Source organism: Trachypithecus francoisi, unplaced genomic scaffold (assembly GCF_009764315.1).
Source record: "Trachypithecus francoisi isolate TF-2019V2 unplaced genomic scaffold, Tfra_2.0 Lachesis_group13, whole genome shotgun sequence".
Classification (NCBI taxonomy): domain Eukaryota; kingdom Metazoa; phylum Chordata; class Mammalia; order Primates; family Cercopithecidae; genus Trachypithecus; species Trachypithecus francoisi.
This window is the reverse complement of record NW_022681458.1, coordinates 65,277,356-65,300,062: the sequence shown is the minus strand read 5'-3', so window position 1 is coordinate 65,300,062 and position 22,707 is coordinate 65,277,356. Positions and strand designations below refer to the sequence as shown.

Sequence of the window (22,707 nt, the reverse complement as noted above, 5' to 3'; positions counted from 1 at the left end):
TCCTGCCGACAGCACCTGAGCCTTGAAGAAGACCTTGAATTTTAATCTCTATCTATGCCTTGTATCTGCATCTAATTGGCCATCAGCAAATTATGAAATAAGTGGCTTACTTTCAGGAACACCCTTTCTCCTATGAGCATTTTTGTTCTTGGAATGCAATTGCAGAGGAAATTCACAGATAGGGAATTTAAATAGTAAGTCTGAATCTCAAAGGTGCTTTTTAAACCTATCAACAATAAACTATCAAACTTTGAACAATCATGTTAAAGACTGAATTATCATTCTATGCTCTCTGTAATAAATATTACAAAATTGTCATATGAAGAGTCAACCAAAGAGTATGTAGCCAAAAAGTGTAGGAAAAAAGGTACCATAGTGCTGTGATCCCCTAACCAGCCCCAGAACCCAGAGGAGATTCCCCTCAACCTTGTAGGACTTGCTCTTGGCTTCCTGGTAGAGCTCATTAAGCAACATGTCCCTTTTGATTAAATGCCTGGGAGCTACTTAAGATGCCCCACACCTTGGATGATTGAATTTAGATCAGAAATTTTAAAAACAAAATCATTAAGACTTTAAGGAATTTACCTATAACTGTGGAATTAAATGGAGCCAGTAGGGAAGGTATTATGATATTGGAGAATTTCCCCTCAATTAAGCCAAGAGATAGACATACCCATAACATTTATGGCTAAAGTCAACACCAAGTCTGAACTTAGCAGCTATTGATCATTTACCAGCTGTATGACCTGTAACAAATTTCTTAACATTTTTATTAGTCCTAGTCTTCTCATCAATTAGAAACAGGAATGATGCTATGGTCATACTTAGCTTGCAAGGTGTGAAAGCACCTATTACAGTGCCCTACATATGGTGCTTAATAAATGTGATTTCTTCCTATGGTTTTACAATATGAGTTCTTGAATTTTATGGTTTTCTATGGTGTCCTTCATCTTTGCTAAATGGTCCATTTATGTAACTTGACCTCCTGCTGAAACCCAAGAGACCTCATTGTTTTTAAGTCGTTACTAATTCCTGATTTTTGCTTCATCTCCTTCACCTGAAGACTAAACCCTGAACTTTTGCTTATACCCTGTATTACCTATTTTGTGTGATGTTGATGCTAATCCCTGGAATAAATGTGCTGACAATGTTAGATCATTTCTTTACATAGATTTTGATGCTCCTCTTCCTAGAAAGACTGGCCACATCTCTTAAAGGGCAAGTCTGAGGCATCATGGTACATAACACTTTTTCTCTTGCTCCAATTTCTCTGGGCTGCACATATTTCTAATTTTAGGAGTAGCTGCAAGCAGTTAGGAGTCATGCACTCACATATTCAATGGTCTGTGCCAAAGCTGTCCATGTCTGATAGGGTAATGTGTACTCAGTTATTTTAAATTCTTTCATTTGAAATGAATGCTTTACTGTTTCCGCATTTTCTGATATTCAGAAATATACTTTCCCAGACCTCTTCCTAAAGCATATGGATTTTAAGGTCTGCACCAGAGCTCTGTTCTGCTCTTGACTGTTGAATATATCTGGCTTACTTAAAAAAATTGTGTTTGCCCATAGAGGGGCAAGGAACTGGGGAGGAGAAGGTAGGTAAGGTAGGATTCTGACTCCAAATGAGCTGATTAAAAGGTATCTGAGATGATTGTTTTCAAAGGTGGAAATGATGGCTGGAAATCAGTGGGCAGGTATGTTGGAATATAAAAGTGATCAACATGAATACAGGCCATATCATCAATGCCCTCTGAATGCAAAGGGAAGGGAACTACTATGCCATGGCTTCCTTCAAATTGATGTGTTTTTCCAAACTTAGAGGAGCAAGAGATAATGCTTGCAGGGACTTTAACTTGAAAAAAAATAGGCTTGTAGCATTAACATAGCACGTTGAGTTCTTCGGAGCCAAGGTGCTGGCTAAATTTCTCCTGCTAATAAATGCTTTTATCACAAAGTATATGCAATTCCACTATCTGGTGATGCATACCAAGTTTCTTTGGTTTGTAGCAAGACCATTTTGCATTACAGTTATTCAAAAAATCATAGATCAATTACTAAGATGCATCTTCATAAGAAATAAATTCTTGACATGCATAGAAGTATATGGATGGTTAAAAGAAACTTGGAAATTGGAGTAACTGAAATAATTTAATCTAATCCAGTCATTTCACAGGTGGGAGAGTGGAGGCCCAAGTTACTTGTAGGATTCGGTCAAAGAAAGCCAGCATTCTTTGACCAGCATTAACATCTGTGTGTCCTGATATCTACTCAAACTATGACATAATATCTGTATACCAATCACACAGAAATGAACTAGAGGTGATATCGTTTAGATGTCCCTTCCAAATCTCACGTTGAAATGTAATACCCAGTGTTGGAGGTGGGGCCTAGTGGGAGGCAGATCCCTCATGGCTTGGTGTTCTCCTTGCAATAGTGAGTACTTGCAAGATCTGGTTGTTTAAGTGTGTGGCACCTCTCCCCACCTCACTCTCTTGCTCCCACTCTGCCATGAGAGATGTCTGCTCCCACTTTGCTTTCTGCCATGAGTAAAAGCTCTTTGAGGCCTCCCCAGAAGCCAAACAGATGCCAATGCCTTGCTTCCTGTACAGTCTGCAGAACTGTGAGTCAATTAAACCTCTTTTCTTTATAAATTATCCAGGCTCAGGTATTTCTTTATAGCAACACATGAATGGCCTAATACAAGGGGTGGGGGGACTTGAGGACACCTATATAAACAAAGTGAAAACGTTTACATTTTCTTTATACTTTATTATTATAATAAAAATAAAGAGCATTAGAAATGGATATTGAATAGTGAATGTGTGCAAAAGCTCAAAATAAAATGTTTTCCAAGAATTTTAATGAGAAAGTTGAGCTTGCTTCCATGTACATAACTGTTTTATACCAAGTTTTATGTTTGAAATGGCTACAAGCAAATCCTGATCAAGTCTTTTTAATGATCTCTTCAAATTCTTGATAGTCACCATTGATGAGAAACTTTGTTCTCACAAGTAGGTGATAAAAAAATTTAACACCATTTTTTACAGTCATTAAAAAATTTACAACAGTTGAAATTACCTTTCTTTAAAGAATCTGAGCTTTTCTTTTTTATTTTCTTTGACCAATGTAAATGTTAAAATTTCTTTTGATAATGAGAATGGATTTCAAATTCAGTCAAACTTTTTTCATTCCAAGTATTTCAATAGAAAGGTGCTTGAACATGCAGAATGTGCTCGCAGTGCTGGAGCTCTTATCCTGCTGTTTGTATGGACTCCATAAAAAGGGCGCTGCTACTGCAAGTACAGGTGTAAGTGTCCAGCATACGTGAAGACAGAGGTGAAGGGCAGCCCTTGAACTCTACCCTGCTGGAGTCTCACCTGTCCTATCTCCTCATCTCCCACGCTCAATCAAGACTTGGACCTCATAGCAAGCTCCTTAGGCCCCTGGAACAAGAAATCTCTGGCATCTCTGCAGATTTCCTGCCCACGGAGGGTAGCAGCGTGCCCTGAAGCAGACTGCTGATACAGACAATGAGGAGCACTTTCCTGCCAGCACTCTGTGTGTTGCAGATAAGCTTGTGGTATTTGCCACCCGAAGGTACTATGGGACATGCTGCCAGAATCCCCTCAGACTGCTTTCAAGGAATCCTGGACTGATGATCAGCTCAGGACCTCATTCATCCCAGGCCTCATGGGCCAGGGGTTCATTAGATCACAACATATCTGTAACCACTGCATGGCACAAAAATCAGGAAGCCCAGAGAACACAAATGTCTGGCCCACGTCTGTGAGTGACAGCCCAGACCTAGAAGGCATTGTCTACCCCTCAGTCTGTGTTCTTTCCCCTTTCCATAGTTCATCTCATTAATAATTCGACCAACATACCATCCTCAAGGGTAGAAGTATGTCTCCTGAATTCTACCAGCAGACCAGTAAATGTGGTAGTTTTACTTCTCATGTATAATAAGTAGTAGTCCTAGAAATTCACATGATTTATATCCATTTGAAATTTTATTTTATAAATTAAAAATAATAAATCCTGTTACATTCATTGTGAGATCACAGAGATACTGCTGCCCTCTTCCCTAAATGTCCAACATCAGTGAGACTGGTACCACTGACCACTTTTCATCTATCAATCACTATGGATGGAAAAATAAAAACAAGCAATTTCTTTTATCATCTTTTCCTCCCAAACTCCATTCATTATCTGACTTTGCATATGCTTCATCCATTTCAATTCCCCTGGGCTGAGCAGTTTATGTTCTAAAGAGCTGCAGACTAGACTAAAAATGCCCTTCTTTCATCTTTCTTTTATAAAATAAATATTTTTTTTTTTCCTGTGCCTGGGAAGAAGTGCTGAGTGGGCAGCCCTGGTGGCTTCTGTTTATACTGTGAGCAACTGAGACACAAATCAGTACCAGGGTTATCTTGATTTCTGCCTGGAACAATATTGTCCTGCAGGGACCCACCCTGGGGATCCAGAGGCTGATATATCCCCTTCTATCATAGGTATGTGCCTAAGAGTGCAATTTTAGCCCCTTTGATGCTGCCAGAGACAGTGAATAGTGATAGGATGGAGGAGTGGTACCATGTCACCACACTGTCATCATAACTCATCACCAACACACATTAAATGCCTACTTTGTACAAAACCATGTGTTAGTACTACGTACTAAGTCTATGTGTTAAGTCCAGCCTAGGACAGAAAAAATAATAATAAACATTTGTTGAACATTTCCTATACTCCAGGCACTAAATCAAATGTGTTGCATGCATCATCTAATTAAGCCTCACCATTAAGCCTCACCATGATCCAACGAAGACTGTGTTATTATTCCAATTTTCACATAAACATATTATTATTCCCAAGATTATGATCCTTCTATGTAAAGATTCCTCTTATTTTATCTAATGCAAATGTCTTTTTCTCCAGTTCAGTTCCTTGTTTGTTTTCTTCATAACACTTCACACATTAAAAAAAAAAATCTGTTTTTCATTTGTTGCTTTTTTTTTTTTTTTTTTTTGCTGTCTCTCTCACTAATATGTTATGTTCTGAGGTTAGAGATTCTGTGTCTTTTGTTTCACTGCCTAGCAGGGTACCTGGACACATGGTAGGATCTATAGTAAGTGTTAGTTGAGTGAATAAATAAAGCTAACACAAAGAAGTTAAGTACCTTACCCAGGGTCATAGAGTTAGTGAGTGACAGAGCTGGGATTTAATGTCCATGAGCTTAGGCACATAGCTATTCTCCTAAATATATGACAACCCTGTTTGGGATTTGAGATTTAGACCTAGAAACCAATACAGAGAATTCAGGGGTTCTGTATCCCAGAGAAAATCACTTTTTTCAGGTGTAGTGTGGAAAAAAAAATATTCTATTTTTAGGATTCCTGCTAGATATACTGACCCACTGACATTACCTTTTCCTGCTCATCTTTTGATTTTCTCCTCCACTTCTCTGCTACTTAAGGACACTGGATTTTGTGGATGCTCCTTGGACATACTGGAATGCACCTTGGGTAGCCCATGGATCATTTTCCCCAGTATGAAGCATGAGAGGAGCTGGAAAATGAGCTCATGAGCTGGTTGAGCCAGCACAACAAGCTGGAGCCAGGTAGGCCTATTCCTGATCCAAACTATATTTATTCTCTGACTTTGCTCCCAGAAGCTGCATAGCCAGAAGTCAGTTTTTCCCATTGATATTGGACCAACTGGAAGAACAGAAAGATTAAATTGATGAGGGGATTGGCTGTCATATAGAGCTTTTCTCTCATCTTTGGCTGAGAAGGGAGAATCGAACATAGTGCTCAAGGCTTCAATCAGAGTAGGCACTCAACTAATATTCACTGCATGAATACATGAAGGACTGACTGGAGAATAAGTGTTTCCCTTCATGAATAGTCCATCTTTTCCTTAACTTGTTTAAGTTCCTTCTGTGAGAATTTCTAATGAGAAGCTTTCACTCACCATGTTGTAAATATCACTGTTTCTCTCTTATATAGACCAATTATTACATTAAAATTGTAGTATCTTTCACTTCTCTTTCTTGGGAAGACTTCCAAGGGAAAGTGAGACTTTTTTCAGACAACCAAGTGCTTTGGGAATCATAAAACCACTGGTATTTTAAACTCTACAGATGATACCAAAACGTTTTTTTAAAAAAATTAAAAAGAGTAACAGATGGAATTTATTATCTCATCTTGGGGGTGGAGGGGGGTGGGCAGTGCAGCATGTGCTTAGATCAAGAAATTTCCTGAGTTGTGAGTGGATGTGACTCACTTTTTATACCAAGGCCATAGAATATTAAAGGGACCATTTCCATCTCTATGTTCCTGAAATGGTATGATCTCTACATCATTGATGATAAATGTATTATATTTTCTGTTAAATATCATATTATCTGGGGGGAAAGAGGCACTGGTGTTATCAGTGGTTAGAAAAGAACCTTTGTATATCTCAAAGATTTTACATCTTTAATTGGGATTTTTCTTTTCTCTATTTCTCTCTCTCTCTACTCCCCTTCTTTTCTTTCTTCTTCCTTTCTCTTAATATACATCTACTTCTCTTGGGCAATTACATGTCTTTGGTAACTCTTACCAATGTAAACTGGCAACATTATTATGAGCCTGTGAGTTTTCATCCTGAAGTAATGCAGCGGAAGTTTCACTGAGGCAGTATCTTGGTGATATTCTCCTTCCAGTAGGGCTGTCTGTTGGGCTAAATGTGCAGTTGAAGAGAGAGACAGACACCCGCCCCACCCCATCCTCCAGGACCATCAAAGTTCTGTGGGTATTGACAGTGGGAACTGAGCCGGCTACAGTTAACTTTCAACACATGCATAAAACAACTGGGATGTCTCCCATCAGCATTATTATCCCACATTTCTTTCTTTTGTCCCACCCTGCTCAAACGTCCCTGCCAAGGCCTCCAGTGAATTCCTGGGAGTCCCCAAGGAGTGTCTCGTCTCCTCACATGCCTGCCAGTCAGGTCCTTAAGCAGCCCCCCACCTTCCTCTCCTGGATCCTCCACTCATGCCAGGCTGGAGGGAACCTCATTATAGCACCAGCTGGTGGTGCCTATGGTAAGAACGAAGTGTTTGTAACACTGGTGACATCTCCCTAACCCGCTAGTCTTCAAGGAGCCAGAGCTGTCTGGGTGCCTCAAAGAAGTAGGGAAGAATGATCCCCACCCTAGTTCTGTGCCATACTTTGATATGCACAAGAGTGGCCATGTTGGGGTCCAGGTGACAATGTCTCTTGAAAATAGCCCCTTCAGACTCCCTTACCCTTCTACCCACCAGGTGATTACCCAGTCCAGGGGATCAGTTGCAGATAGTAAGTTTCATTCCCACTGTCGCTACCCACAGTACTTTCTTGATGATTCTGGAGGATGGGGGTGAGGGTGAGGTGGGTGTCTCTGTTCAACTGCCCATTGAGCCCAGCAGACAACCCAGCCCTACTGAAAGGAGAATATTACCAAGATATTGCCTCAGTGAAACTTTCCATTCGCTTACTCACTGTGCCTTATAATGCACAATGCAATAAGCATCCCTTGCCTCCTTCACTTGCTCATTCAGCAGTTCAGTTAGATCATGGCTTCAACTCTCCATGGCTATGCCCCCATCTCAAAACTATGCAAAACAACAAACAAAAACAAACCACTACCACCACCACCAACACACTCTCCTTACTCCAAAAACAAGAGCTCTTGTGGATATCAGATTATACAAAGTTGTACACAGAATAGCCACTACTCTATGCTGTTCTGTAAATAGCCAAATTCTGACCCTCCACCTGTGCTCAGCAGAGACTTATGCTACTGCGCTCTACATGGTAGCCCCCACTTTCCATCTACATAAGCACATTTTCAGGCTCTGCTTATGTCAAGTCTACTAGTATTCTATCAAGCCAAGCAAGTCACAGGGCCAAACCCCACGTCAATGAAGCAGAGAGGTACCGCCTCCATGGAGGTACAGAGGGGCGGGAATTGGGGATGGTGGGCAGGGAGTGAATATTTGCTAGATGATAATCTAATCTATCACAATGCTCCAGCCCTAACTTAAATGGTCAGTAAACAAGTCATCGAATGTAGTCAAGAAAATACCAAAGGAGCTATTTTTGCCTGAAACAGGCTGTTCTAACAAGTTTATGTGGGAGCATACATCCATGTCTCATATTGTGGGACCATGTGTACAAATATTTCACATCAAAGCATTACCGCTTGCCTTCTTGGTCAGCTCCAGCTGATTTTGTTTGAAACAGTCACAACTTACTCAGTGAGGGATCTCTGGTTTCCAGAATCAATTCTGCCTTGTCTTTCAAGAAATCATTCCTGCTTTCTCTGCCTTGTATTCCATGCTGTTTGAATCACCTGAACTTCCTTTCCCTGTTGCCCCATTTGCAAATCTCCTGTGTTCAGACTTCCCTGTTGTCCCAAAATGTTTCTGGAGAAGTCTGTAATAGCTTTCCAAATTAAAAAAAAAAAAAGGAAAAAACAGAGGTCCTTTTCTACCACTCTTCTTCCAGCTTAAATTATGTGTGTATGGGTATATTTATGTGTTTGTATCTATAGAGAGAATATGTGTGTGTGTGATGTAATTATTACTCTTATTGCTGGTGATGGAATAGAGGTTAAACAAACAAAAACAGCAAAGATACATGTACAGCGCTGCACTCGCCCCTTCCTGCAGGTGAGGAGAGTTGCAACACTATATTTGGGATCCTTCTTGCTTCTATTGTTCTGCATTCTCTTTGATCTGAAATAGTAACATAGAAACTTTCTTTCACAGGGACAAAGATATCCTTTTTAGCCACGAGTTTAATTCTTCAATGTCAATATTTGCAGAAAACATAAGCACAGCATGATATTGCCTTGGAGTTGTTGATTAATCCCATTCGGAAGCTTCCGTAAGTTTTTTTTTTTTTATCTTCAGCTCATCATTAGTCTGGTAATGGTGTGTGTGCCTCTTTCAGTGAGTGTATTATCATATTGCCCCAAAGCCTAATAAGGACGACAGTGAGACTTTATTGTGGATTCAGTTTACAGACTTCCTCATTGCCAGCCAGTTCCATGGGAGGAATGACTTAACTCAGCTTCCATGGGAAACAGAGACCAGCCATAGATGTCTGAGAGGAGTAATGATGGCACTGATGTAATCTCCAACCTAGAGATATGCCAGGGATGTTTGTCACCTGTTTAAGAAGCTAAAATGTCACCATGGAGTCTACAGTTCTTTGATAACCATTTCATCTACAAAACAAAGGAAGCGTGTGAACACATGAAATGAAAAATAAGAGACACTGTGAGCTAGGGGAGCCCTGAATGCCCTCCAGGAGTCTCTACGTCTTGGGGCACTGAGGTCCTCTCCCAGGGCTGGGCACCAGGAGTCTCTGATTGTGCTCACCCTTTTCCCTGCCTCACTCTGGCTTTTGGATGAGTGTAAACAGAATTGAGAAAATATCAGAAAAGTTGCTCCATAAGAGAAAGGCAAACCATTTTCAGTCTCCTAACCACTCTTCTTCATTTCTTGAGGTTTAAACCAACTTTAATCACAAAGCCATGAGGCCATTGGTTTTCCCACCCATTCACTACAATGTGGGATCAAACATTTTCTTTTTTGTGTCTGTTTATATGATAACTTATGTAGCCTGCAGACTTTCGGAGCAATACAGTATTGGTTTCCTTCAAATATTAGAGCTTTACTCTATTTTATTTTCATTTCCCAAAATATAAAGTCTGAGTGCCTTAGCTTGGGATCACTAAGTACCAAGAAATCAGCTGAGTTAAAGTGGCTCACAGAACTTGGGACAATTATAGCTTCTTGCAAAGCCAAAAAGTACTTCTGAGCCAAGGTCATTCAGTAAATCTCAACTAAATAAAAATGTCATTAAGTTTTGTAAAACCCTTTTGCTGGGCAAGAAGTAAAAAATAACTTACAAACCATTTGAAAAACCCAAAAGGCCAGTCAGACTTCTCTGAGCAAAGGCTTCATCAGGCCTCTGCCTCTTACTGAAAGTCAAAGCATCAAATATCCATCGATTCTTGAGCCCTCTTTATTCTCCACCCAGAGCTGAGCCCAATGCCTCACAGTCTGCCTGTTTCCAATTCCTCTGTGCCAGCATATCTGTTAATGTCCCAAGCGGCTTCCTTTACAGCCGCGTGATCATCTGTGTATTATTAACTAACCGCAAATTAAAGTCATTACTTGGTGCTTAATTTTATGTAACATTTCTTTGTAATGTGTACAAAAGAAATTTGTTTTTAACAGGAGTTTTGTAAATAGCATGTGCCATGATTAATTAGAGAGTGAATCTGCTGATTTGAAATTCAGTGCAACCCTTTTCTTTAGAAATAATTTCTTAAATAACATTTCAAGGTGTGTGAGTCTTCAAAAGAAAAAGTAAGCATCTTGCATGGATTGTCCTAATGCTCCATCTTAGATATTGTTTAGACTTTACCTGCTAGAGAACTCGCTTTTATTTTTCTCAAATCTATAGGCACTGTAAGGAACAGCAACATTCAAAGGGCTGTTATAAATCCTTTTTGGAACAAGGCAGAGTATAAATGAACAAACAAACAAATGAGCAAATCCTCAAATACTTGGAGGTCAGTTATATTTCAGTATAGTTTGCTCTCCTCCAACTACTGTGCTTTTTCTCTTCCTCTTACACCCCAAGTGCATTCCTGCCTCTAGGCCTTCGCACTTGTTCCTTCTGCCTGGACATCAATCCCCCTGGGTCTTCATGTGGCCTGAACTTTAGTCAGGGACTTTTCTGATCATTGTGGCTAAGGAAGTTCCCTGCCCCAGCCCCTATCACATCACTGTGTTTAATGTTTTATTTGCTGAACAAATCACTCTGTGATATTACCTGACTTTGTGGTTGTTTCTTTCCTCTGTCTCCTCCTATGAAATGTAAGATCCTCAAGAGCAAAAACTTGTCTGCCTTGTCCTCCCTGATCTCTAACACCAAGAACAATGTCTGGGACATTAGTGGGTGCTTAATTAATCTCTGCAAAATCAATGAATGGATTGCATTGCTCTCACAAGCCAATAATTAACCATGCCCCTAAAGGACAGAAAGCATAATCAGCTTTCAAAGTTTTCTTGAGGGAACAGAAAGAGAAATTCAGTATTTGTTGCCTAGCCATGAGATACCTTGCAATGGATTGAAGAATTAAAATATGAACAAATTAGATGATGGGAAAAGCAAGAAGCACATGTTGTAACTAATTGCTTAGTTTGTGCGAACACCAGATGTCCCCTGAGAAGTGAAGCCTTCAGTCACTTGACACCTCCTGCCTTTAGGAGCCCAGCAACCAGTTGAACTGTTCATATCAAAATGACTTGGCCAAGCCATTATCTTTGCTGATAATAAATTAAAAGATCTGAAAAATCTTTCAACTTTCATGTACTTAAAACTGGATTCTTAGGGTTGATATGGTGTTTCTGAGCAAGAATTAGATGAGGGTGCAGGTGTGATATCACAGTTTCTGACCAAGAGAATAAAAATTAAGAGGTATAAATTTACATGTTGTATCATACTACATTTTAATTTTGTCTTCAAAATATACCAAAGTCTTCCTTTCTCCCCAGAGTCTCATGCCTTTTAAAGCTCTTCTGTAATTCTTCTTTTACATTAAGTCTAAATCGAATGGATGGGACCTTGCCTGGCAATATTAATAAGATTTTAGCCTGGGTCCAGTGGCTTATGCCTATAATCCCAGCACTTTGGGAGGTAGAGGCAGGGCATCTCTTGAGGTCAGGAGTTCAAGACCAGCCTGAGCAATATAGCAAAACCCCACCTCTACTAAAAATTTTTAAATTGGCCAGGTGTGATGACCCATGCCTGTGGTCTTGGCTACTCTGGAGGCTGAGGCAGGAAGATTGCATGAGCCCAGAAGTTTGAGGTTACAGTGAACTATGATCACAACCACTTATCTCCAGCCTAGGTGACCCAGCGAGACTCTCTCAAACAAACAACAATGACAACAACAAATGATTATATTGCCCAATTGTGAGTAGAGTCTGGAAAATGTTTATTTTCTGCTTTTTCTGTGTACTTAATGTGAACAAAAATTTAGGTGGCTCAGTGTGCAATGAGTTACAATTGCCACATGTTCAAATTCCATCTCTGCCATTTACTAACTGTATAAACTTGGGCAACATACTAAAATCTCTCTGAATCTGTTTTTCTCATCTGCAAAATGGGCTTAAGATAACTCACATGGATCAAATGTCAAGCATTTGTTTTCATGTAATCACAAGTGGCAGTTCTTTTACTTTTTACTTTTGGATTTTCAAGTGTAATCTAGAGAGTCATCTCCAATCCTGGCTATAGATTAATTCACCCAGGGCTTTTTCCCTCCAATATTTTAGATGTTTTACCTTTTACACATAAATTTCTCATCCACTTAGAATTGTTCCTGTTATTGGCCAGGTGCGGTGGCTCCCAGCACTTTGGGAGGCTGAGGCGGGTGGATCACAATGTCAGGAGATTGAGACCATCCTGGCTAACACGGTGAAACCCCATCTCTACTAAAAAAATACAAAAAAATTAGCTGGGCGTGGTGGTCGGCGCCTGTAGTCCCAGCTACTCGGGAGGCTAAGGCAGGAGAATGGCATGAACCCGGGAGGTGGAGCTTGCAGTGAGCCAAGATCGCGCCACTGCACTCCAGCCTGAACGAAAGAGCAAGAGTCCGTCTCAAAGAAAAAAGAAAAAAAAGAATTTGTCCTGTTATGTAGTACATATGTAGTAACAAGGAGCGGCTTCAATTTTATCTCTTTGCATACAGCTACCCAGCTACCCTAACACCATTTATTAAAAGTTCCATCCTTTACTTACTAATAAGAGATACCACTTTTATCATATATTATTCATGTGCAACTAGGTATGCCTTTGAATTTTCTATTTCTTCCATTCTTATGCTTATTCATTAACACCAAACTATTTCAATTTTAGAGGTTGTGTTTTATTGCAATACTATTGCTCTTCTTTTGAGGCATTTTCTAGCTATTCTTGTATGTTTATTCTTCTAAACAAACTATATAATCAATTTGTCTAGCTCTAGGAAAAATGTGATGAGATTTTCACAGGGATTACATTAAATATTTAAATAAGCATAGAAGTATCTAAGATATTTATGATATTTTCTGTGTGACTATCATTTACCTTTCCAATTGTTTAAATCTAACTCTGTACCTTTATGAGTGTTTAATAATTTTCCTAATACTGATTTTGAACATTTCTTGTTAAGTTTACACTGAGGTATTTTGTTTTTAGCTATCAGACACATGGTCTTCTATTCCATTATATCTTCTAACTGGTTTTGTTTGCATCTACTGATTCAGGAATCATGTTGTTATAGTAGTACTGGTATTAGTATTCTGAAACTGTTGTGTATGTAGTGTGGGGTAAAGCAAGAATACGTATATGTTGGTGTCATTGAGAACTGGAATTTTCAGCTTGGGTGAGAGTAGATACAACTGTAAGATCAATGAGGTAAAAATGCTGTAGTCCTGAAAATAAATCTGAGTAGCAATACTAATTCATAATGTGTTTTATGGTTTAAAAGCATACATTTTCTAGTTCTTTCCACTGGAAAGGCCTAGAAACAATGGCCAACCTACTACTACTAGCAATGAGCACCTCCAGAACCCTGATTGCATCTCTAAAAACTATTTTCCATCAACAGGAACCCACCTCTTAGAAGTATGGCTGATTCGCCAACAGACACATGAAAAAATGCTCATCATCACTCACCATCAGAGAAATGCAAATCAAAACCACAATCAGATACCATCTCACACCAGTTAGAATGGCAATCATTAAAAAAATCAGGAAACAACAGGTGCTGGAGAGGATGTGGAGAAATACAACACTTTTACACTGTTGGTGGGACTGTAAACTAGTTCAACCATTATGGAAAACAGTGTGGCGATTCCTCAGGGATCTAGAACTAGTAATACCATTTGACCCAGCCATCCCATTACTGGGGATATACCCAAAGGATTATAAGTCATGCTGCTATAAAGACACATGCACACATATGTTTACTGCGGCACTATTCACAATAGCAAAGACTTGGAACCAACCCAAATGTCCATCAATGATAGACTGGATTAAGAAAATGTGGCACATATATACCATGGAATACTATGCAGCCATAAAAAAGGATGAGTTCGTGTCCTTTGTAGGGACATGGATGCAGCTGGAAACCATCATTCTCAGCAAACTGTCACAAGAACAGAAAACCAAATACCGCATGTTCTCACTCATAGGTGGGAATTGAACAATCACTTGGACACAGGAAGGGGAACATCACATACTGGGTCCTATTGTGGGGAGGGGCGGGGGAAGGATAGCATTAGGAGATATACCTAATGTAAATGACGAGTTAATGGGTACAGCACACCAACATGGCACATGTATACATATGTAACAAACCCACACGTTGTGCACATGTACCCTAGAACTTAAAGTATATATATTTAAAAAAAAAGAAATATGGCTGATTCAAGATCTGAGACAGGAATTTTATTAAATGATCCTGGAATATATTATCATGCCAGGTATCAAGGATGCTATGAAAAAGTACTATGATTCTGTCCAAAGAGGATCTAACTGGCCAAAGATGGGATAATTTGAGCTCTTCAGTGGAATGATAAATGAAATGAATTCAATGGAAACATATCAAGTATATTTAAATGTAAGTTCAGAATGATATCAAAAATCTAAATTCATTAAGTCATCTTTAAAGAATGCTACAGGATTAATTCATTGTGTTAAAAAAAATTGGCCTCAAAGTAATCAAATAATCAAGGGTAAGTTTCTCTTTATAAAATTTTTCCAGCTAATAAATAAATGGGGATGGAAAGATTTGAGATATCAGCATGTTGCAACCTTCTAATGAATTAATGGCTCTGGACAGTGTTCACTAATGGCTGCTAAACACTAAAGAGAGACACTTAGACATTATGTACCTCCTAACAGAAGTGCAGAACACTATATATGCATTATTCTTGACAAAAAAAAATAATTGAACTTGAATCTGGTCAAGCTTCTAAATCCAACTACCAATTTACAGCTTACAATGACGTAGGAACATGTTAAACATCACAGGGATGCCATCAGCAAACCAAACTCTGGGAAATTCCAAGACAGCCAGTTTCTTCAACAATAACTTAAATGTTACAAAGGCAAGGTAGGAGATATGGTTGAGAAACTTATAATTTTTTTTGGCATGCATACATTCATTTGACTTTATTTTAAAGGCAGAGCAGAATCACATTCACTTTCTTAATACTATCACTATAAACAGGCTGTATTTAGGAGCTCTAAATTCCCTTTGGAAATTTTTGAACAGTTGACTACTAGCAGCCCAGCAAGCGTTTTTCTTCCCTTCCAGGCTCTCCTGCACTTTAGTAGGGAGGAGATAGTGTGTTGGTGACAACTGATGCTAAATAGTGAGTGGTTGTGCTTGCCAAACCCTTTCCACCTCCTCCACAAGCAACAGGGAGACTTGGCTTATTCTTTATCTAAAGTCTCTGAGTCAACAAGGAGGTTATCAGACACAGAGAATAGAGGGAAGCTTCTGTTGTAGATAATTGTAAACGTTAAGAAAGGATGAACTTGGAGCTTAAGTGTTCAGTCCTTCTTTTGCTGACCAGAGAGAGGTATGCTAGCAAGAGAACTCGGATGCTTGGTCCATTGAAGCATCAGTGTAATATATTCAATTCCTTTGATTAAAAAGTGCTGGAAAAGCCATCTCTGGGTGGAGAAGGGAAGTGAGCTGATTACAATAATGATACTATAAAAGGCAAATTAAAGCAGCAAACAGCAGGCAATGCCCCTTTCCTCTTGAACTCCAACGATCAGTCCACTCCTGTCAGCTTTATAGACCAAGCAAACTCAGGTGGGAGAGCGGGGGATGATAACTGGGGCAGAAAAAGGAGAAGGCCTTTGTCCAGACCTGTGGACCACTTCAGATATTGTTGTTTCCCAGCACTGTGTGCTTTCTAGTCAAGGTGGTTACGGGGGATTCAAGGTTTAAGACTCCATTTTCTGGCCAGTGCAGTAAAATGGCATAAACAGCTGATCCTTTAGAGGTATACCATGCAGATGTCATGTTCTTTTCCAATTGCACCTTCCATGGTTTCGAGGCATAGATAGCTTCCCCACTGATGCTCAGCCACTCCCTAAAAGCAAGAAGCCTTTCTTGGAAGACAGGAACAGTTAGATTATCTTTAGCTTGTCCAATGTTGAGACGATAGTTGCCTCTTAAACTTGCAGTCTGAAGCAGTTCCAAAACCATTTCAGATTCACTTGCAAAATCAGACATTGCCATGTTGCAACCATTGACCCAGAATTTCTTGTCAATGGTGGTACACATCTCTCACTTGTGGTCTTGCAATCTCCCCAGCTTAAGTTTCTCTTGACAGTTGTAGTATTCTCCAAGGTGACAGGAGCATTTCTGACCCCACCGGTCATTTACTACCACCTCTTCCTTGATAGAGCTATCATTGTAGAGCCAAGTTCAAATAAGTATCAGGACATTCTCACTTTATTAGACCAAATCATATCAGAAATCATATCAGACTTGTGCCTGTTAACAAGATCATATAGCCATGGCATTGTTTTTTTCACCACCAAATGCTGTGTTTTGAAGCCATTTTTTTTTAAAATCAAGTAGCTGAAGTGAATGGAACCATTCTAATAAGTGATAGAGTTCACAGTGTATGTTCCTCTTCCAGACAGTTGTTTCCAACTCACCAACCAAACTGGTAGGACCCCCATGTCCTTAGAATTTAAGTTCTCAGCCAGTTTGTGATGCTTTGTATCAGGACTACATACTTGGCCTCCAAATCCTGGAAGAGATTGGCCCACCTGTCCGTTCAGATGGACGAAGTCTATTGTGAACTGCTGCCCAAAGTCTGCATGGCTGAAGCCAGGCAGGTAGTGGTGATACATGAAGCGCTGGTAGTGGATCTGTCTTCACCCTTCCAGAGCCACCGGCACCAAGAACACTCCCCAGTGCACAAACACTCTGAAATTGGCCTCATCAAATCAGTGTAGCAGCAGCCAGGAGTCCAGCCTCGGCCAGTCCAGAGTGTACCTGCCTGGAGCCCCAAGCACCCACATGGCAGCTCCATGCACCAGCAGCAGCAGTGGCAGCAGCGCGGGGGCCACTGCCAGCAACCTCATCTAGTGAGCCCTGGAAGCCTGTAAATTAACAGAGACTTTTACTCAATTAATCCTAATGAATAAACCTTGTTTGGATCTCAGTCAAGCAAACATACTTATGTTTGTCATGCTTTAAGGAAAGCAGTATGTTGTTCGTGGAAGCAGATGGAATCTGTTGTGGAAAGCAGAAAGAAAAGAAGTTGGGGAGGGTGAAGGTTCAGGCCAAATGAGCTGGTGGTCGTACTTTTCACAACCTGTGTGGTGGTACTCATTACAACCTCATTTATTATCCATTGTCTTCAATTTGCTCCTTGGGGAAATAGTTTGGTCTAAATAAAAGCTCAGAATAAGGATCTAGAAAAAGATTAGCTATATTAAGCCATGCACTCCAATTCAACTAGAGATAAAACAAGAGAGAAAGAAGGCATATCTCCAAATTCAATTCTCCTAGCTTCAGTTCTGTTTTATGGAGAACTTATGTCATTCACAAAAGAGATGTAGTTTCCCCAGGGGAGACAGCAGGTGTACATTTTCTCTCAAGGTTATTTAATTGCTGTCAGGAAGACATATGATTAACAAAGCCAAATGCTGGAAATATGAAGTACAGACAATTTTAAAGTTGTTTATATAGTTGATTATAGTATATCATACAATGTGTTTATTTGCCATAAACCTGCCTATCACAAACTGTTTCCACACCTGTGTGTCTTCACTCAACTGCCTATTGCTTAGCTGTTTGTGAATTCCCAGCTATGTGGATGGCCAGCAGCTGGACAAGGGGCAGCTTCCACTGGTGGCCTCTCTGAGCCACCTCCAATGTACAAGCTTCACACCAGGGCTTTGCGCACTCCAATCTAGGGTTGAGACCTGCTGGCCCATTGCATCCCCTGCTTTGATGACAGCCCTATTGAAGGAAATCAGTATGGAAATGAAGGGCCTTTGGGGTTCCTCGCTGTCCTTTATGACATCCCACTGAATGTGAGGCCCACCATCTGTCATCTGTGGGATACTGTTCAGAGATAAGTAGGGAGTTGAGAGCAGGCATTTAGAACTGTCAGAGCCACTTGGCAGCATGCATTTGTGTATGAATCTTAAAATTTTGAAAAGGGACTTGAGTTTTATATGTATTGGTTTTTTATTTCACTTTAAGTTATGTTTATTACATTTTGCCAAATATCAGTCTGTGACTGATTAGAAGTAAAATAAAACAGAACTGATCCTTCACTACAGATAGTTGGAGATGCACTGGTATAGAGTGACGGCCCCAAAGCACGCTGCATCCCAGGGCTTTACCCTGACATTCGACAGTTCTAAGGGGACAGCAGATGGGAAGAATGTGATCCACAAGGATGGCTTTCGAAAGCATCTCTCAAAGGTGAGGAGCAAACACTCAATCTACTGCACATGTGTTAGGTTCATTCCAGGGCAAGGCAGACCTAACAAAACCAGCCCAGCTGACCCCTAGTCATGGCATAACTCTTAGGCCTTTCAATACTAGCAGCAGTAGTAGTAGTAATAGTAGAAGATGAAGATACAGCTAAGACTTATATAGGACTTATCTGTGGTCCAGGTTCTGTCCTAAATGCTTTGCCTTGGCAGCATGCGTTTCTGAGAAGGGGCAGAAAGTCGCTCTCTTTACACAGAGTCTAAGAAAGCTTATATAGACTTACTATAAGCTACAAAATAGCAAATGGTCTTCCTTTCTCTTTGAAGTGATATATATTCTAGCCTACACATGTACAGAGAAGTATAGCATCCAAATCTGTTTACAGTGATTCCTTGTATAGCCATGAAAATTTGCTAATGACTGACCCCTTCTTAGGGTATTTTAAAACATCATGCCAAATATGCTAGCTATATTACATATGCCAGATATACCAGAGACAGTATTTAAAGAAATTTAATACCCAGGAAATAGGAGTTTGTGTGCAGATACTGGTCATGGAGCATATCTGGAAAATTAGTACAGAAACAGCATTCAATTTTAGAAAATATAGAGATACTTTGACCAATGTTTTGATTCTCTGTTGCTGCACTTGGAAATTCTCAGGCATGAAACAGAGACAAAAAATATATAAGAATCAAAGATAACAGAACAAAACTTACATTACTGCATAGAGACATTATCCAAGACCAAGTCATTTATCTACTAGTTTACTCACTCCAAAAAGATAGACTGAGAAGCATTTCAGATATTTCTGTGTTCCTTCCTGCATCATTAGGGTTTTTAAAAATGTTTGAGTTTTCTAAAGTCTATATTTAACAGTATAATAGAGAGTCTATTCACCCTATTCCTCTAAGAATGAGCCTTCTTAGACTGTGTAAAGAGAGCTGCTTTCTGCCTTCTCCAATAATCTCTGCAACAGCCAGAGCTACCCCTACTATTGTTGGCAACCAGATTCCCTGCCTGGCTTTGAGGTGGTCAAAAAATAGTTAATCACACACAGATTTTCAGTGTATGGTTGTAGGGAGGATTAAGGAGTTCACCCTGGGGAAACATAAATGGTGGTAGCGATGGGGACTAGTTCCTTACCTCACGTTTCCATGGCCTCTGTCCCTCATCAGGTTGTGTGGACAAACTGGTGCTTGACTCTGCAAGCACAGTGGATAGTTTCAAGTCCAGGTGAGCAGGGAGGGAGATGTTTCCCCTTCCAGCCAACTGGCTAAAATTTCTTCTTCTTCCCACAAATTTAAACCTAGCAGTAAAATGGTAATGCTAAATCCCAATCAATTAGTATTCACTGGAAGCCCATAACATTCCAGAGCCATGATTCTTGCCCTTGGGAATTTTCCCCTAATGAACTATGAATCATAGGAGAGCCTTCTCCACATTAACTCTGTGTACCCTTCCAGATGAAGTCATGGTTGTGGCCTACCCTAAAGGTAGAGAATCCAAAGGAAAAGAAGGCCAATGCTGCCCAAGACTCAAGGTGTCCTAGTGAAGTGCCAAGAAGAAAAAGACATTTACTATTTAGTGGGGATATTTCCAGGAGAGAAATTTCCAGCTTGTACAGATAGCATAGGAGGTCACCAGCCTCAGGCAGATGGCAGCTGTGAGGCCACACCAATCCTTCTGTCCTCATATTGACAGAAAAAGGCCTCCACTCTGGAGCTCTGGTGGAGGCCTGGTCACACTTGGGAGCCTGAGCTGGAGACAGAGCCACATCCTGTGCTTAGTTTGAGCCCTGGTCTTTGACTTTGGCTGGCAGAGCCTGAAACCCTTGATGATGCAGGGATGAGCACATTTCCTGAGCTTGGAGTGGTCAGTGCAGGCAAGTAGTTTGCACTTAATGCCCTTTGGGATCTTGGGCTTGACCTCCTTGGACTTCACATGGGCCCTGACAGCCTCAGTGGATTCACTCGTGGCCTTGACATCACTGACCTGCATCTTCTTCCGGCCCTTCTTGTGCTTCTTGGCAAAGTGCATGTTCCTCAGGAACTTGGGCCCACCCTTTTAAGAGATTTACATCTTTGACATAGGGGTTTCTTGATGCCATTTCTGTTCCATTTTCAGGACTAGTTGTGTGTAGTGTGGTCTTGGACTTGGCCCTATTTACACAGTAGCCCAAGGCTCCCAAAGCAACTAGTAACAGTAGAGAAAGCGTCCACTGTTTCTTTGTGCTATTTCTTATGTCTCTAACAAGAAATAAAGTAACTTATAAAATACCTTCAAAAATTGTTATTGTATCGCCCCAACAAGGTGATAAGATAGATACTAATATCTCCATTTTACTGACAAGGAAACTAAAATGTAGGAAGAATACATCCCTTCTTGAGGTCATGCAGAATTAGGGCCTTAATTGAAGTCCTTTTCCTTCAACCCCAGTGTTTTTTGCCATTATAGCTGCCTTTACGGTCTTTCACTGGATTTTTTTCCTTTGGGTATTTCACAGTCATCTCAAATTGAATTTATCCAAAACAGAATGCCTAATTTCTTCAAATTGTGTTCTTCTCTTGTTTTCTATATAAGAAATCTGCAAGTCATTTTTGATACCTTGTCTCTCTCACTTTCCCATATCCAATCCATCACCATATTATGACAATTATACCTCCAAAACACCCCTCTTGCTACTTCTATCTGGTTTAAGCACTCCAGATAGTTGTTAAATAAGTGTTGAGGTAGAATGTGTGTAATTAAGATGGATACCAGGAAGACAAAGTAGCTGGGAAGAGAGCTAGATTTCCTCTTAAAGATTTTGAAAGGTCTCTTCAAAAGAAAAAAGAAAAAAAGTTAAGCTCATGGGCTATCATATTTGCTTTACTATATTGTGTAGTTCTAGTACACGTAATCATAGTAATATCTTAAATTTTCATTTTAACTTCCCTAGGTGCAACTGAAATTCTTTCTGGAACAAAGCAGTTAAAATTAAATCCATTGTGGTTTAATAATAAAGTAAATGAATGCCTTAGATCAATTATCTAGTTTTCTTCTCACAACTAAACCCTTTAGCATAGGCAAACAGACGTTATTATAATTTATGGATTGAAAACTGAGGTTCAGAGAGGCAAAGTGACTTGCCCAAGGTCACACAGCGAGACTAGACACCAGAATACTCATGCCAGCATGAATGTTTTTTCCTAGTAAGCTCTGCTAACTTCTTTAACACATCCTCTCCTCATATTTTAGTGCCGAGACAACACCAAAATAGAGACTAGAAAATGTGGCACATATTCACCATGGAATACTATGCAGTCATAAAAAAAGGATGAGTTCATGTCCTTTGCAGGGACCTGAAGCTAGAAACCATCATTCTCAGCAAACTAACACAAGAACAGAAAACCAAACACCGCATGTTCTCACTCATAAATGGGAGTTGAACAATAACACATGGACACAGGGAGGGGAACATCACACCGGGGCCTCTCAGGGGGTTGGGGGCTAGGGGAAGGATAGCATTAGGAGAAATACCTAATGTAGATGATGGGTTGATGGGTGCAGCAAACCACCATGGCACATGTATACCTATGTAACAAGCCTGCACATTCTGCACATGTATCCCAGAACTTAAAGTATAATTTAAAAAATAGAGAATAATATAGGAAATTCACTGATTTAGCAGAAATCTGTGGTGCATACACTGGCTCAGAGAACATAGTTGTTGTTGTTCCTCCTGCCCCTCCTCATCTTCTAGAGACTGTGTGCACACTCCAACAAATGAAAACAAAGACCTTAATAAGAAATTTTCCGTGTTGGTAATATGACAATTCTGAGTAGGAAAGAAAAAAAAAACCATAATGACACATTTCTATGATACTCTTTAGCACACTGATTCTTTCTGCCCTGGATACAAATCCTGCATTAAGTGACTATCAGTCTTGCTGAACCTTCACTCAAAATATCTTCTGAGAAACAGTCTTTTCTTATGGTCCTTCTTGTAGTTAGAAACTATATCTTCTAAAGAAATTCAAGAAGCAAGTCAAAGCAATTTTTTAATTTACTGTTTGCAAGGATTGGGTTGGGTCACTCCAAAATATAATCTTTTTTTTTTTTTCTTTGTCAGCTCTATAGCCTAGGCAAAGT

The 22,707-nt window shown here is 40.0% G+C and overlaps 1 long non-coding RNA gene and 1 pseudogene across 1 annotated transcript in view; one reads left to right on the top strand and one right to left on the bottom strand.

The window, feature by feature from the left end:
• LOC117094814 overlaps window positions 1-22,707 on the top strand; it is a 176,321-nt gene that overhangs the window by 141,845 nt on the left and 11,769 nt on the right. The window contains exons 5-8 of the long non-coding RNA XR_004441686.1: window positions 1,194-1,237; window positions 3,199-4,514; window positions 5,477-5,620; window positions 8,795-8,912. This is a non-coding gene — a long non-coding RNA (uncharacterized LOC117094814). The remainder of the gene's footprint in view (window positions 1-1,193; window positions 1,238-3,198; window positions 4,515-5,476; window positions 5,621-8,794; window positions 8,913-22,707) is intronic.
• Window positions 15,766-19,826, bottom strand: LOC117094813 (annotated as a pseudogene).